Source organism: Diorhabda carinulata, chromosome 1 (assembly GCF_026250575.1).
Source record: "Diorhabda carinulata isolate Delta chromosome 1, icDioCari1.1, whole genome shotgun sequence".
NCBI lineage: Eukaryota > Metazoa > Arthropoda > Insecta > Coleoptera > Chrysomelidae > Diorhabda > Diorhabda carinulata.
This window is the reverse complement of record NC_079460.1, coordinates 29,645,692-29,660,437: the sequence shown is the minus strand read 5'-3', so window position 1 is coordinate 29,660,437 and position 14,746 is coordinate 29,645,692. Positions and strand designations below refer to the sequence as shown.

Here is a 14,746-nt window from a genome sequence, read left to right as displayed (position 1 = left end):
AAAGGCCATAATATGGTGATCTAACTTGCCACTAAGTTGGAATCACTATCTCAAATTGATATCATAAACGTTAGTTTTAAAACTATTGTTCACAAATATCTGACCGAAAATGTAATTTAATTAACAAAAGAGGTTAATTAAGGGGGTATTCTGGTCTAAAAGATTAAATTTTAGGTATTTTTAAAAATAACGTAGAAAAATGTAAATCAAAATCAAAATTTCAATAAATTACAGGCCGGTAATGTGGGGCCTACAAAAAAAACGGTGCACCCTAGTTGACATGATTTTAGCCCTTGTAGTGATCTGGAAACAAATTTAAGAAATTGTGAATCTGTATTAAAATCGCATTGACCTTAGCCAAAAAAAATGTTTTTGCTCCTTTTTTTGATCTTCTTGATGTTTTAAAAATATTCCAAATTGAAATTTTCTAAAATCCAAGGCAGACGCAACAGAAGGATATATAAAAAAGATTTCCACCAATTTTCAAAGGAATCGGTCCGGTAAAACTTGTGTTAACCACTTCAAAAAAAGTAGTTTCGAGAATAACGCCTTTAAAGTTTGAGAAACAATAACAGTAGAATAACTCGTTCCACTTGGCCGGCTTAGACGCTACGTCACACAATCTACTGTTTCTCCGAAAATGATGCGAAATTTAAAAAATCTATTCATGGACATATTCTTAAAAGTCTAAGCTTTGAAAATAAGAAAAAAAATCGATTTTTTCAAATTTCTTGATCAGAATACCTCTCATTTTATTTTTTCTAATCTTCCTTCAATAATATGAGATTGATGTTCTTTTCTCCATGTGGATTAAGATAACTTTTCTTAATTATTGTTTGTATATTAATAAATATCGTTTGGGAGACTTCTGTGTTTATTATTATTTCCAAATAAACAGTGTTTCTAAAAGGAATCTTAAAATTATTTTATGAATTAAAGAAAATATTGGATTTCATAATTTATTTTAAATTTGCAACATATAAGAAGGCTGATTACTTTTGATTTGCCTCTGACCCACTCATACCCAACTACAATAAAAAATTGTGATAGATAATATTTTTATTTCTCCATTGAGGTTAACACATTTTTTTCATAGATGGTCTAGCATTCCTAATGCGTTTCGAAATAAAGGTAGTTCAACTTCTGCAAACTACTGATTTACCGCACATATAACTTCTTTATCCGAAAAAAATTGTTTACCACGCAATTGTTGTTTAAGTGAGGATGCCCTAAAAGTGGACTATGGTTATCGACAACTTGCTGGTTGAGTTGGAAAGTTTAGAGGTGCACGGCGCAGGCTTTGCCAGTGATGTTACTATTCTGGTCCAAGGTTAGGACGTTATAACAATGGCAAATAATATGTAAGGAGGTCTTAACATTATTGAAGAACGGTGTACGTATATTAAGACTGAGTCGTGGTTTTTACAAAAAGAGTAAATTATTTGTGAGAGCTCCCTTGATCTTTAAAACAGAATTGAATTTCTCTTGTGAGTGCGCTATTTCGGTGTCACACTAGATAAGAAGCACAAATGAAGAATCCATATTTGAAAGCAGGTTTTTCAAGCAACCGCTGTTGGGGTTGCATAAGGAAGATTGACAAGACGTGGATATTGAAACCCATTGTGGTTAGATAGATTTATATGCCCATCTTAGTCTCACTCTCTTCCACTCTTCTCGAGCTTTTACTATAGGCACGTTTCAGACTTACCAGTTTCTAGCGTGATACACATGATGATAAATGATTATTTTGATTCATAAATGAGTCAAAGGCAGAGCAAAAGTATCAGGCACGTATATAGAAATGTTACATTTGATGCAATGAATAACGTATACTAACAACAAGCAACAACTTAATATTAATAAGAATAATGCTTTAAATGATAAAAATAGAAGTATCTACATGGAGATGTTATTATATTATAATACAACACAGTTTGTGGCTCCGACTTTCTAAGCGCCATTTATAACACTCAAAATACTTACCATCATCATACAGAAATAACTAGCCCGTGTTTCTATACATTTCAAAAATTAATACACTGCTCTTTATTTTGTTTTTTTTTTCATTTTAACAACTTGAATGTGTTAACCCGTTTTTTTATTTGTTCAGTGCTTTTTCTGGGATTACGAAGTACCAACTAAATTTTAAGGATTTTGACATAAATTATTGTGGTGATCCATACATCTGAATATAATCACTGTTTGCATACTTAATATGCCTGCTATTTCTTATTCTTCCAATATTTCATTATCACTTTCACTGCCATTAATTCATGATACTGTAAAATCTTAATTTGCTTGTTTGTTTCACACAAACTATGATTCATCTACATCTACATTTAGTTTTGTAAGCCTGCTTGTTTCCCAGATTTTATTAGACCTTTCCTTTCGATTTCTCAATTTGAAAATATTTTGATATGTTCTTGTCCATCACATATTTTTTATATGAGAATATTTGTAAGAACTAAATCCTCGTCATATGTATGTATAAATTTGAACCTTATTATGTTTGTATACGAAACATGCTTCACTTTCACATTATGAATATTTAGTATTCTTACTAAAATGTTTTGTGAATCTAAACTTGTAGTAATATGCAGAAAAAATCATGCTGGTTTATTGCACTTTTTTGTGATGATAAATAGTAGAATCATAAATAAAATAATTTTAAATAAACGTGTATATTGCATCAAAATACCCGATAATCTGATGTATTAATTATTTTTATTGGAGTAAGAATTCATTGATGAGTGATATTTTGTTCAATTAATTCCTATGTTCAATCGAATCTCGTCTTATTCTCAGCAGCACCTGATAATCACTAAAAAATTTGCTGTATAGATTTAGAATGTGAAAACTGTAAATATTGTGAATATAACTCTTCAGATGAATATTTTTAATACATACATTATTTTATAGTGTATTTTTTTAAATATTCTTGCAAAGTATGTCTAAAAATATATTTTAACTTAGATTAAAGGCCCCCTTAATTAATACACACCGTTAATGAGAATTTGACCAATATATTATTAGAATTAAAAAATGGAATCCACACGTGGTCAAATATTTATTTATTGTTTATTCATAGGGTTTTGCAGTTTCCTGTTCGTTATCTCTTCACAGTGTCGCTTGTCGATATATAACAGTAAAAATGATAAATCAGTGATTAATAAAATTACATAATCACCATTGAATTTGGTAAATATGATGACTTATTTAATATTTATAAAATTTACCGGTCAGTTTATGAAATCCCCAACTTTTAATGGGGAATGTGATAAATTCGGATTTAAATCAGATTTTTTGATTCAAATTGGATTTTTTTAACAAGTCTTGAAGTTCATAGTTATTCATTCCTTTATATCTGTAAAAGTAATAAAGATCATAAAATATAATTGAAGTAAATTTCATGCCAGAAGCTAGACCTTTTATAAGTATGACATCATTTTTAAGACTGATTGATGATCAGATTTAACATCAGATTTAAATCAACGAACCCTGCTTATTGGGCCAGTAGAATAGAGTACAGATTTTTTTTGAGTAGTTACTATCTAATCTAACCGCAGTTAGTTTTCTTAGTATCCATAATATTAAGTAATTTGGAATAAAATCGTTCAAGCATACCAGCCATTATTCAATGTTTTATTTTTTACGAGAGGATAGCGATAAAACGTCTACATGCAACGAAATTAGAACTACTTCGGAAATCATATGGTTGTCACGTCCAAAAAGTTGCTAAGCGATTTTTCGTAAAGTGAGGGATTTTTATCACGTTCCCCATTACGAGAGTTACATGGAGAAAATTCCAGAAGATTCTTTAAATAAAACGCAATAGCATCAAATACCATAAACACTTTGTCAGCATTTATTTTATAATAAATACGAATGTTGTGATTAACTTTTTAATGAATATTGTTCATTCAAGAATGAATTTACTTCATTCAATGAATTATAGTTAATTCGCTTGTGAAATTAATTTAGTTCATTCAACTCTATAAAATTAGTGTAATTTTGAGTTTAATAAATTTTTTTAAAAACATATTTTCGGCCGTCGAAAATATAAATCAAGCTACCAAATTCATTTGTGATTATGTATAATCACCAGTAATTTTATATAATCACCGAATTTATTACTTTTACCGTAACTTATACGGGATGGTTTCTATATTTGACCGCCAACGCTCTACCACAGAGAGATCTCAATAAATGATTTATTTTGATATAGGAATACGAACCCTAGCTGCTGAGATGTAGGGTGTTGAAAATTTTAAATCAAAATCAAAAATTTGCCATGAATCAAGAACTCCTTTAATTTTTTTTCAAATTTGGTGACCAATATGCTCCTTAATAAAGTAATATTTTGACATAAACAAACTTTGGAAAAATTTAACCAGTGGCGCGCTGTCAAGGTTAGTTGTCATTTTTGTCCCCTTATTTTTTTACGCCACTGGAGCAAATTCTTTTTTAATTTTGTTTTAATTTGCCTGATTATTTTTAGTTAAAAAACTAATAACCTTTTATAGAGCTAAAATGAACGGTGTTGTAGAAATTTGCCTCTAAGCAAAAGTCTGCAAGGACGTTAATAATTTACAAATTAATTAATTATTCATTTAATTTCGAATAAATATTAAGCGTAAGTAGTTCAAAACAAATTTTTCACAATTTCAATTGTTCAATACACTTATTACACTGTTACACATTGAATGATTTCTGCTGCAGCTTGAATTCTAGCTATTAGATCTTGTTCAGATTCGTTTCGTACACTAAGGACCTCACACATCCCCATATAAAAAAATCGATACGATTTAAGTCAGGTGATCTTGGAGGCCAACAATTGGGTCCTCCCCGACCAATCCATTTTTCTCTAAAACGTCTGTAATTTCTTGCCTCTGCAGCAAAGTGAACAGATGCCCCATCGTGTTGAAGAGGAAATATTAAATAATATTTTTGAAAGGCCATCTTTAAGTACTCGGAACTGTAGGTCGCGGTTTAAAAGTGGACCATTATATTGTATGAAAAGTTTTAAAAGAACAAGTGTTACATCCATACAAATTGGCCATTGTTCAAGCATTTGAACCTAGAGATTTTCGGGAGCATATGGAATTTTCAAACTGGTATTTACAAAAGTGTCGTGAAAATCGAAATTTTCCAAAATATGTGTTGTATACCGACGAGGCTAGATTTACTAGGGAAGGAATTTTCATCTCTAGAAATAGTCACGTTTGGGATGAAGAAAATCCGCACTTTGTTGGGTATGGTTGGAGATTGCTTAATCGGGTCTTACATTTTACCAAATAAATTAAATGGAGCAATTTGTATCGTTAAATATTAGACATCACATGTGATTTCAACACTATGGGGCATCTGTTCATTTTGCTGCAGCGGCAAGAAATTACAGACGTTTTAGAGACAAATGGATTGGTCGGGGTGGACCCAATTGTTGGCCTCCTGACTTAATCCTATCGACTTTTTTATATGGTGCTATATGAAGCCCTTAGTATACGAAAAAATCAACGAATGTGAACAAAATTTAATAGTTAGAATTCAAGCTGCGGCAGAAATCATTCAATCCCATCCAAATTTATCCTTCAAGACACATTTTCATTGACAAAACGGTGTAATAAGTGTATTGAATTAAGCGCCCAACAGTTTGAACAACTTCTGTAACTGTCAATTTTGTTGTAATACAGTGTTGTTCAAATTTAATTTGTGCTGTTATCATTTTTATATTTCTTGCCAATTTTGTTATTATTGTAAAACAGTTTGAAATTGAGATTATGAATAATTTTTATTTGTTTTGAAATACTTACGCTTAATCATTATTCGAAATTAAATGAATATTTAATTAATTTGTAAATTACTTACGTGCTTGCAGACTTTTGTTTAGAGGCGAATTTCTACAACACCGTTATTAGTCTTTTAACTAAAAATAATCAGGCAACTTAAAACAGAATTAAAAAAGAATTTGCTCCAGAGGCGTAAAAATAAGGCGATAAAAGTGATAACTAACCCCAACAGCTCGCCTATAAATCTATTGGTTTTTAGTTGATCTACATTATCAGAAATAAAGATCTATTTACTATTATGAATATTAAAAATTTTAGGAATGCACCCATACCTCTCTTCACGACCTAGATATGTTAAGTAAAAGCCAAATAAGAAATCAATTATTCTAATACAAATTTAACGGTATCGGATCCAAATAAATTTTAAATATGTAATATTGTTTATCATTCAAAATTCATTTTTTTTTTCATTTCATTCGAAGCGAAAATACATACATAACAAGTACATAAATTTGTATATAAAATAATAACAGTCTCCAAAAAACCAACAATAATCGATAAACTAAAATAAAACAACTTCATGTTACATTTTTTTTTAAATGGCTTTAATATGAAGGCGATGAAGAAATTGTAAGTGCACATTATTGTCGTCATCATTTTTCGCTAATGATAGGCCTGGCTTAAAACAATGTAGTTTATCTTGTCTTTTTGTCTATTTCTTTCTTCAGTGACTTGAGAAATTTAAGCGCGACATTCGACGTTAGGATCGTTTTCAAGGAGGATGATTATTCCTTGCTTGAAATAATAAAAAAAGCATAATCGAGATCATGTGCTAGATTCAAATCGTTTTGCCCAATTTCAGGAAGGAAATTAACTTCTGAATTAGTACTTTTTACACATACACATCCAGTTTTTTGGCGTGTTAATGTCGAGACCTTTAAAGGTGCAGTAGATTGCAAATACGTTTTAATGTCTTCTAATAATTCAAATGGTAGATTTCGCAAGTTCCATTCCCTTGCAATTTTCAACAATTTTCTCTTCAGCTCCTATACTACGTAATACTTCTAGTTTAGTTCCTAGCGTGAATTTTTTTCGGCATCTTTTTTTATCAGTCTTCGAAGTCGATAATCGTTTCAATAACATTATTCAATTTTTAGGGCGTAAATCGAAAAAGAGTCTTAATTGAAAAAAGGCCGTTCCTATTAGTCGCCATGATACCTTCCAGGAAGAAACGATCGGTGGTTTTTATTGCCTGCAAACATACTAATACCCCCTACTATTTTGAAAAGTTACCAAATTTTAAATTCAGCAACTTCGCTTCTGTAACATGTCAAACGGCGTAGGGGTCACTTCTGTTGTATAGCCCAAATTTAAAAAGAAATTAATTTGTTTTCGACTCTCCACTCAATTCGAAGTCGACAGACACCACACGAACGACTCGAGTGTAATAGGGTTTACCCTCTTGTGCTTGCTTTTTACTTAAAAAAATAACAAATGTAGTTCCAAGAAACAATAAATGAATAAATAAATGAAATGAAGATAGTAATTGTACTTAAAACGAATTACTGACCTGTTGAAGTGACAAATTCGTGATGTTGTCGTGATCAGATTGAAAACAAAATAACCTTCGTCTATTGAACCGTTTGAGATGTGGGGATTCCAGCGAATCAACAGGTCGAGTTTCATTAATCACGTTGCAGACTGGTTGGAAATCAGTTGCCCTGTCTGTAGATCCTCATTCAAATACAAAGGTTGTTACTCATTGCAAACTGGTTAATGATTTGCATCATATATGAGTTTCTTTTGACTTGATCCGTGTGTATTCAGCCTATGGTGTTTCCTCTTGTATACGTTATATGTAAAAAGAACGTTGAGAAGCCGGAATTGTTATTTAATCAAACGCTTTGAATTTAGTGAGAAATCGACGACAAAACATTGATGCGGACTTTGAAACTAAGTAAGGAAAGATATTTGGCGAAAAACATAAAAGGTCAACTAGTATGCTATATTGCCAAATCAGAGAAATATCTAAAAGAGGAGAATTTGCCGTCCCAAACAAGCATCACAATAAAATACTATATGTATCTAGGGAGTCTTTGATCTGTGTTTTTAATATAGTTTATTGAAAACGAATAATGGCACAGTTTCAATGACCTAGGAGGTAAAGACCAATATAATATCATATACCAGTTACGGAGAATTTCTAAAATAAAATTATTAACATTATTTGTTCCAAAATAAAATCTATTCTTTTCTTCCAAAAGTTTATATAAATAACGGTTTATTTAAATTTTTTTTATATTCAGCTTTTTAGAAATTATGAAAAGTTTAATTATGTAAAAATATAAGTATACACTCTATATATTCATTATATTTATACAAATTTTATTGCATACGAAATTACTGGAGATATAACTTGAAAGAATATTTTAACTGTATAATATATATATACATATATATATATATATATATATATATATATATATATATATATATATATATATATATATTATTCATAATAGACTATAGTAAGTGAGTAAGTGAGTATCAAAAATTTCATCGGACAATTGCCAAAACGCTATAAGATGTCATAGCCGAAGAAACTTAATTAACTTAAGTTTAACAATACAATCAATTATTGTATCTGTTGGGAGTAAAAAATGATGGAGTTGAGTCTTTATCAAGAGAATACGATTTATTGATTTAGATATATAACTAGAGTAATTTATAGTAACATGATGCTAGTGCCCAAAAAGCACACAAATATTTTTTTGCAAAGATATTTTCATATAAATTCAGTTCTGTGTATATTTATTATTGAACTTCAAGAAAAATGCCCTAATCTAATATCTTGTATACAATTGGGTGTCATTTGATATTGATAATTAACAATTTCATATTAAAGTAATATCCTGTTTCTCGTCACTGAGGTATAGAATTATCAGTTAATCCGTTAGTGTTTCCTCATTTATTTTTTAAGATGTATTTGTATTCCAACTTTTAAAACTTCAGCTGAGACGGTATCAATAATCACGTTTTTTATTTTACAATCCTGTAAATAAACCTTTCATATAAAATCTGTGCTATTATGCATTTTCAAATAAAACTAATTACATTTTGAACCACTTTATTAAAAATTGATGGAAATTATAGTCATTTTATCGAGACATATCAATTCCTTAATGATCATATGTGATATATCGTCATGTATGTACCAAATAAACTAGAAGATTGTTATAAAAAAATATTTGTATGAATTTTTTGACAAATGAGCGTACTATATTTTCGTGGCTACAAATAACAATGCAGTCAATAGGGGTGACAAAAATTTTTCAATTTTTGATTTTTTTATAAAGCAATCAAACTATAATAATGAAAAATCAGTTTAAAACGTAAATTTTAATGTACATAACAAAGCATGTCTAAATTAGTGTCAGCCATGATAAAGCATTTTTGTGTTACCCATATTCGAAACAAAAACCAGGCATGGAGGCATGTCACAGCACGAAACAAATATCCATTTTCCATATGAAGGGTTTTGGTAATTTTTCAACATTATTTTCCAATATTGGTAAAATCCACTTTCAAAACTAGTGTTATCATGGTTGTTTTCGGTACAGCCACCCCAAACTTATGTCACACCTTCTATTCGTGTTGAATATGTTTGAAACTGTATTGTTAACAATTGTTAAGTCACGTTTTTTAAATATCCATCCACTCTTTGTCAAAGACCTAAACTAATAAATAAATAAGAATTTACATAAAATATTTATATAAAAAATTATTAATATTTTGGTTACACTGAAAAGTTGATCATTTTAAATATTGTCTACCTACGTTATTAAAAACAGAAAATCGTTACGGAAATTTCGGACGGGACACATATCCCTCCTGGTCAGGCAATTGTTCGTTGTTTGTGCTTTTTTTGAAAATGACTACTTCGAAATCTAAAATCAAATACGGAGTGGGCAACTACAAATGGCCGGGGGCCATATCTCAGGAACGGTTTTCAGACTTTGTTATATCTTTTCCCTGAAGCTGTAAAACAATTATTCCTGAAATATGGCCGATAGCCGTTTGTAGTTGCCCACTCGGTACATTTATGTTTATTTAATGGATGCTATCTGTTACTCACTTTGTTGGATATTCACGAGGGCAGTTTTAAGGAAGAGTAACTTTTTCAAAGTTGACAACATTTTTGCTTCATTATATTATTTGTTTCCTTTATGTTTCTAAACTTTAGTTATTTACTGTTACCACTCCAATTCCCATTTACTTAGTGAACGTGGGATAGCTAATGAAGTTAATATTTTAACCGAAAATGTACGCAATATTTTGCATGTAATGTTACATATGAAAAACTATCTGCAAGGTGGGTGTGGCGATTGCTTAATGCTAAGCAAAAGCTCACTCCTATGTAGAGGATATTATACCCTAAATTAAGAATAAAAACGGAACATTGGACCGAGGAACATGCTCTCAAGAATGTAAAAAATGTTTTTTCGTTAAAAAAGATAGTGACCACAATTTTTGCGGATTTTAAAGGTGTAGTCTTTATTGATTGCTTAAGAGAAGGCTTAGAGGTAACTGGCTAATATTACGCTGATTTGCTGACACGTTTTATTGTAGAACTTAGGAAAAACGATTACATTGGTTGAAGAAAAGAGTTTTTTTCCATCACGACAATGCGCCTGCATATTCGGTCGCTATTGTAAAAAAGTTATCGAACTAGGTTACCATTTATCGTCTGATCTGCCATATTTATTGAATTGATGCTCACTAATTACTTTCTGTTACCAAATTTTGAAAGGTGGCTTACAATTAGTGGCAAGCGGCTCCTAACAAATGATGGCAGAAATGATGGCAAAGAAAAACGCCCCTATTTTGCTAAATTTTCTAAATGTTATTTTGTTGAATGGAACTTGCTGTGAAATTATATATTTTTTATACCTTCTGTATCGGAAAGTTCCTCTTCTTTCAAACCGCCCTCGTATGTTGCAGTATTGTTCAGTTTCGTATTATATTTTTTTATACAGTTTGCAACTAGATGTTCATTTAGCAACAATTGTTTTGTTAAACAATAATGTTTTCAATGTGCTATTTTTTATTAATACAGTCGTGCTCCCCTCCCCCACTTTCAATTATTGTGCCTATGGTGCACGCTTTACAGTTTCATACAGTTGCAGAATTCTAATAATAATAATAATAATAATATTAGTACTGTCTATAAGTATAACCTCTTAACAATTATTTTTGCCGAATATGATGATAAAAAGTTGGAACGAATGTTTTTGATGTTTTGTTTAAAATCAAGTAAAATGAGTTTTTTTGAGAAATTCGTAATGTAATTAGAATAAAGCATTTGTTAAAGAAAACCTCTTAAATTTCATAAAATATTGTTTAGAATATTCTAGAATAAAATGGATTATTTTTGGCACACCTAGTCATCGGAAATTTAAAATTTGTCATTTTTATTATATACTTTATATTGGATACATGTACAATCTTTTACATAATGTCAAGTGTCATTTACATTTACTATGGAAACATAAGCTATGATGCTTAACTCTGTATTCACATTTCTACTTATCCTATGTACCCATAGCTTTAATAACATATATTAATTAATTGGGAAACACAAGATTCTTCCCGTTTGAATATATTCTGAAAATATAATAATACTTTATACAGGGTGCTCCGAAACTTGACGCAAAGAATTCGGGAATGAGTAGATGACGTGAAAATAATGCTGTGACAAAAAAATTCTCATGCGACTTCTCATTTCTAAGTTATAGGCATTTAAAGTTGCGAAATCAGAACATATATTTAAGTATATTTTCTAGATAATATATTCGAGCATTATGAATTTTGATGATTACGTATGTCCATGTAGGGTGTTTGACGGAATAAATTATTCTGCATTACTATCTGAAGGCCAGGGACGGTTCATACTCTATGATTAACAATCCATAACTTTTACAGGGACAACCTGTACAATCTAGAGATAGCAAAAATGAATTTTTTAATCGATTGTTCAACAAAAACGTACTCTTTGTTTAACTCGATGAAATTTATGGCTTAGGAGATATGTAGATTTTTAGATCGTTGTACATAAAGAGATATTCTGAAGAAAATTATACAAAATTGTAATTATTTATTGAAAATACTTTAAGGAGGTATTAAAATACAATCAAATATTTCTTGAAGAACTAATGAATAAATAAATAAACATTTTTACTACATACTATCAGTGGATCATATTAGTGGCATAAGGAAAGAAATTAATAATTAAAATATAAAAAATAAAATTTTTCCTAATACGTGGACTGGTCGAGGAGGTTCATTTGCAAGGCCACCAGCCACCACTTTCCCTTGAATTAAATACAATGGACTAATTTTTTTGAGATATCTTAAAAGCTTGGTATATCCAACACGGGCAAACACAAGGAACGAAATTATCAATAGAATAACCTTCCATTGTGACGCTATAAGGCAGAATCTTGGAATGCTCTTCCATGTTCAAAAAAATATCCTTCTCATACTCCGGAAGTGTGTAAAAGTGCAATGTGCCCATATCGAACATTTATTATATTTTTTTGGTTTTTATTTGATAAGTTGTAGGCTAACCAACTAACTATGTTCAACAGTATGTCTGATTGTGTTTTAATACCTCCTGTAAGTATTTTCAGCCAATAATCACAATTCATGATAATTTTCTTTAGAATGTCTCTTTATGGCTAACGGTTTCCTTAACATGTACAATACTATAAATTTTATCGAGTTAATCAAAGAGTACCTTTTTGTTGGAAAATCGATTGGAAAATTAAGTTTTTGCTATCTTTAGACTGTATAGGTTGTCCCTGTCAAAGTTATGGATTGTTTACTATTAGTCATGAGCCGCCCCTACTCATATAGTAGTGTAGAATTATTTATTCCTTCAAACACATTACATGGACATACGTAATCATCCATCATCCAAAAATTCATAAGGTTCGAATGTATAATTTAGTGAATAAATTTAAATGTACCCAAACCAAAAATATAACGCATAGTTCTTTTTTGTAATTTGAAGAGGTGCAAACTACAAGACATCCAGAAAGGCAAACCATACCGAAGATGCGACTCGAACAACGAGTAGTGAATTGTTAAAGCAGTACGAGAATCGAGCTGTTCAGACACAAATTTAACCGCAAAACAAGTAGAGAATAATTTTCTACATGTACAGAGCAGTAGAGCTCCTTTATAGGATGAAACTAAAGTTTTCTCAGTGTTCAGTGTTCTCAGAATGTAAATCTTGTATATATGGACACTCCAGTTTACACTGGTGTCATCTGTGAATTTACCATTAATTCTTAAGTCTGTGACTTCATTAATGAATAAAAAAAGAACTGGACTATGAGACACACCGCTGCTAGTTGGCAATTTAGTTCAAATTTCACCATTAGCTCTTACCAATTGTTTTCGACATTCAAGGTAAGATACAAACCATTTTACGGGAACACCTCGAATGTAATAATATTTTAGTTTGTTAATCAGAATTTCATGATCAACACCAGAACTTAGCGAAATCACAAAAAACTGAAGACATGATTACAGTCTGGTAAGATGGTATTTGGATTAGGAATATCATAGTAGATTTAGATGGATTAGACAACGAGAGTCAATGAAACACCCAGCTCGATGACCGCTACTTATTTCTGTGGAGCGGTAATCGATAATCAAAAGGGTACGCTATTGAAAGAGTCAGTATTGACGATTAAAACGTTTTGTTGCAGAATGAGAAAATACTTCCCCAGATACATTTGAAAAAGTAGGAAAAATTGCAAAATCGGATATTTCATTGTCAGGAAGCTCGGGGCAATTATTGCCTTAAATTTTCATTTTATTCATTATGAATAATAACAAACAAGATTAACAAAGCTTCTCTTAACGCTATTAAAAGGGTTGTCGTTTGCTATATGGTTAGTTTAAAATTATCAGTCACATTGTTCTTGTGACGTCATTTTTGATGAATTAGTCATTTATTATCACTAATGGGAAACTTTACAACCCTTAATATTCAAATTTCCAAATGTTACTGGTCTACATTTGACCGTTCCAACAGCACTTTTTATGTCAATAAGTGCGAAATGTCGTCGGTAGTTTTTAAAATTATACAAACAAATAATATGCATATTTAGTTGAAAATAATTTATATTTTTTGTAATATAACACTTTTTCTAATATGAAAATAAATTCACATACTTTTCTATCTATTGGTTGATATTTTATTTTTGTGTTTGGTTTTTGGAAATCAATTTGTAATTTATTGAACGTAATTATTAATTAGAAGAAATAATGTAAATCGATCCTGATCGTATTGCAGCTTCGATTGTATTTCAATTCTAACTACTCAAGACAGTATTAATATTATTATAATGAATAGGATTTATATCGCCATTAGTAATACATATTATGTTAAATTCGTTGGGGTTTTTTTACTAGATCAAAATGGTTAGGTTAATAGTTAATCGTCTGCTCGATAAAATTTCAATTAATATTATTTTGAATAGGAATATCTCATTTTTTATTTAATTACGAAAATAGAGGCTGATTTATAAAATTTACCATCGTGCACTGGCAACATAATTTTCTATTCATATTATTTGTGTTAAAAAAAAAGAATGAGGTATTTGGATAATCTATTGGCGAAGAATTGAAAAACTACATCAACTATAGTATTATGTTATCAATTCAATCAAATTTAATTAGCTGTTTGCTACGAAGACTCTACGAGCGCCGATTAACAAAAGATAAAATTGGTTTATCCCAGAAAAGCACAAGCGCTCGGTCTGATTAAGAATCACATAGCAGTGGAATTTCTAAAAGCTAATGCGTTTCAATTTTATCTGGGAAAGAACGGTGAATGCAGTTGGCATCAGAATATCAAGTTTATGAATCAGCCATAATTTTTAATTTAT

General features: G+C 30.3%; 1 protein-coding gene across 22 annotated transcripts in view; it reads left to right on the top strand.

The window, feature by feature from the left end:
* The window catches only part of LOC130900197 (amyloid-beta A4 precursor protein-binding family A member 2), a 65,289-nt gene that overhangs the window by 29,059 nt on the left and 21,484 nt on the right, over positions 1-14,746 (top strand). The window lies entirely within an intron of this gene.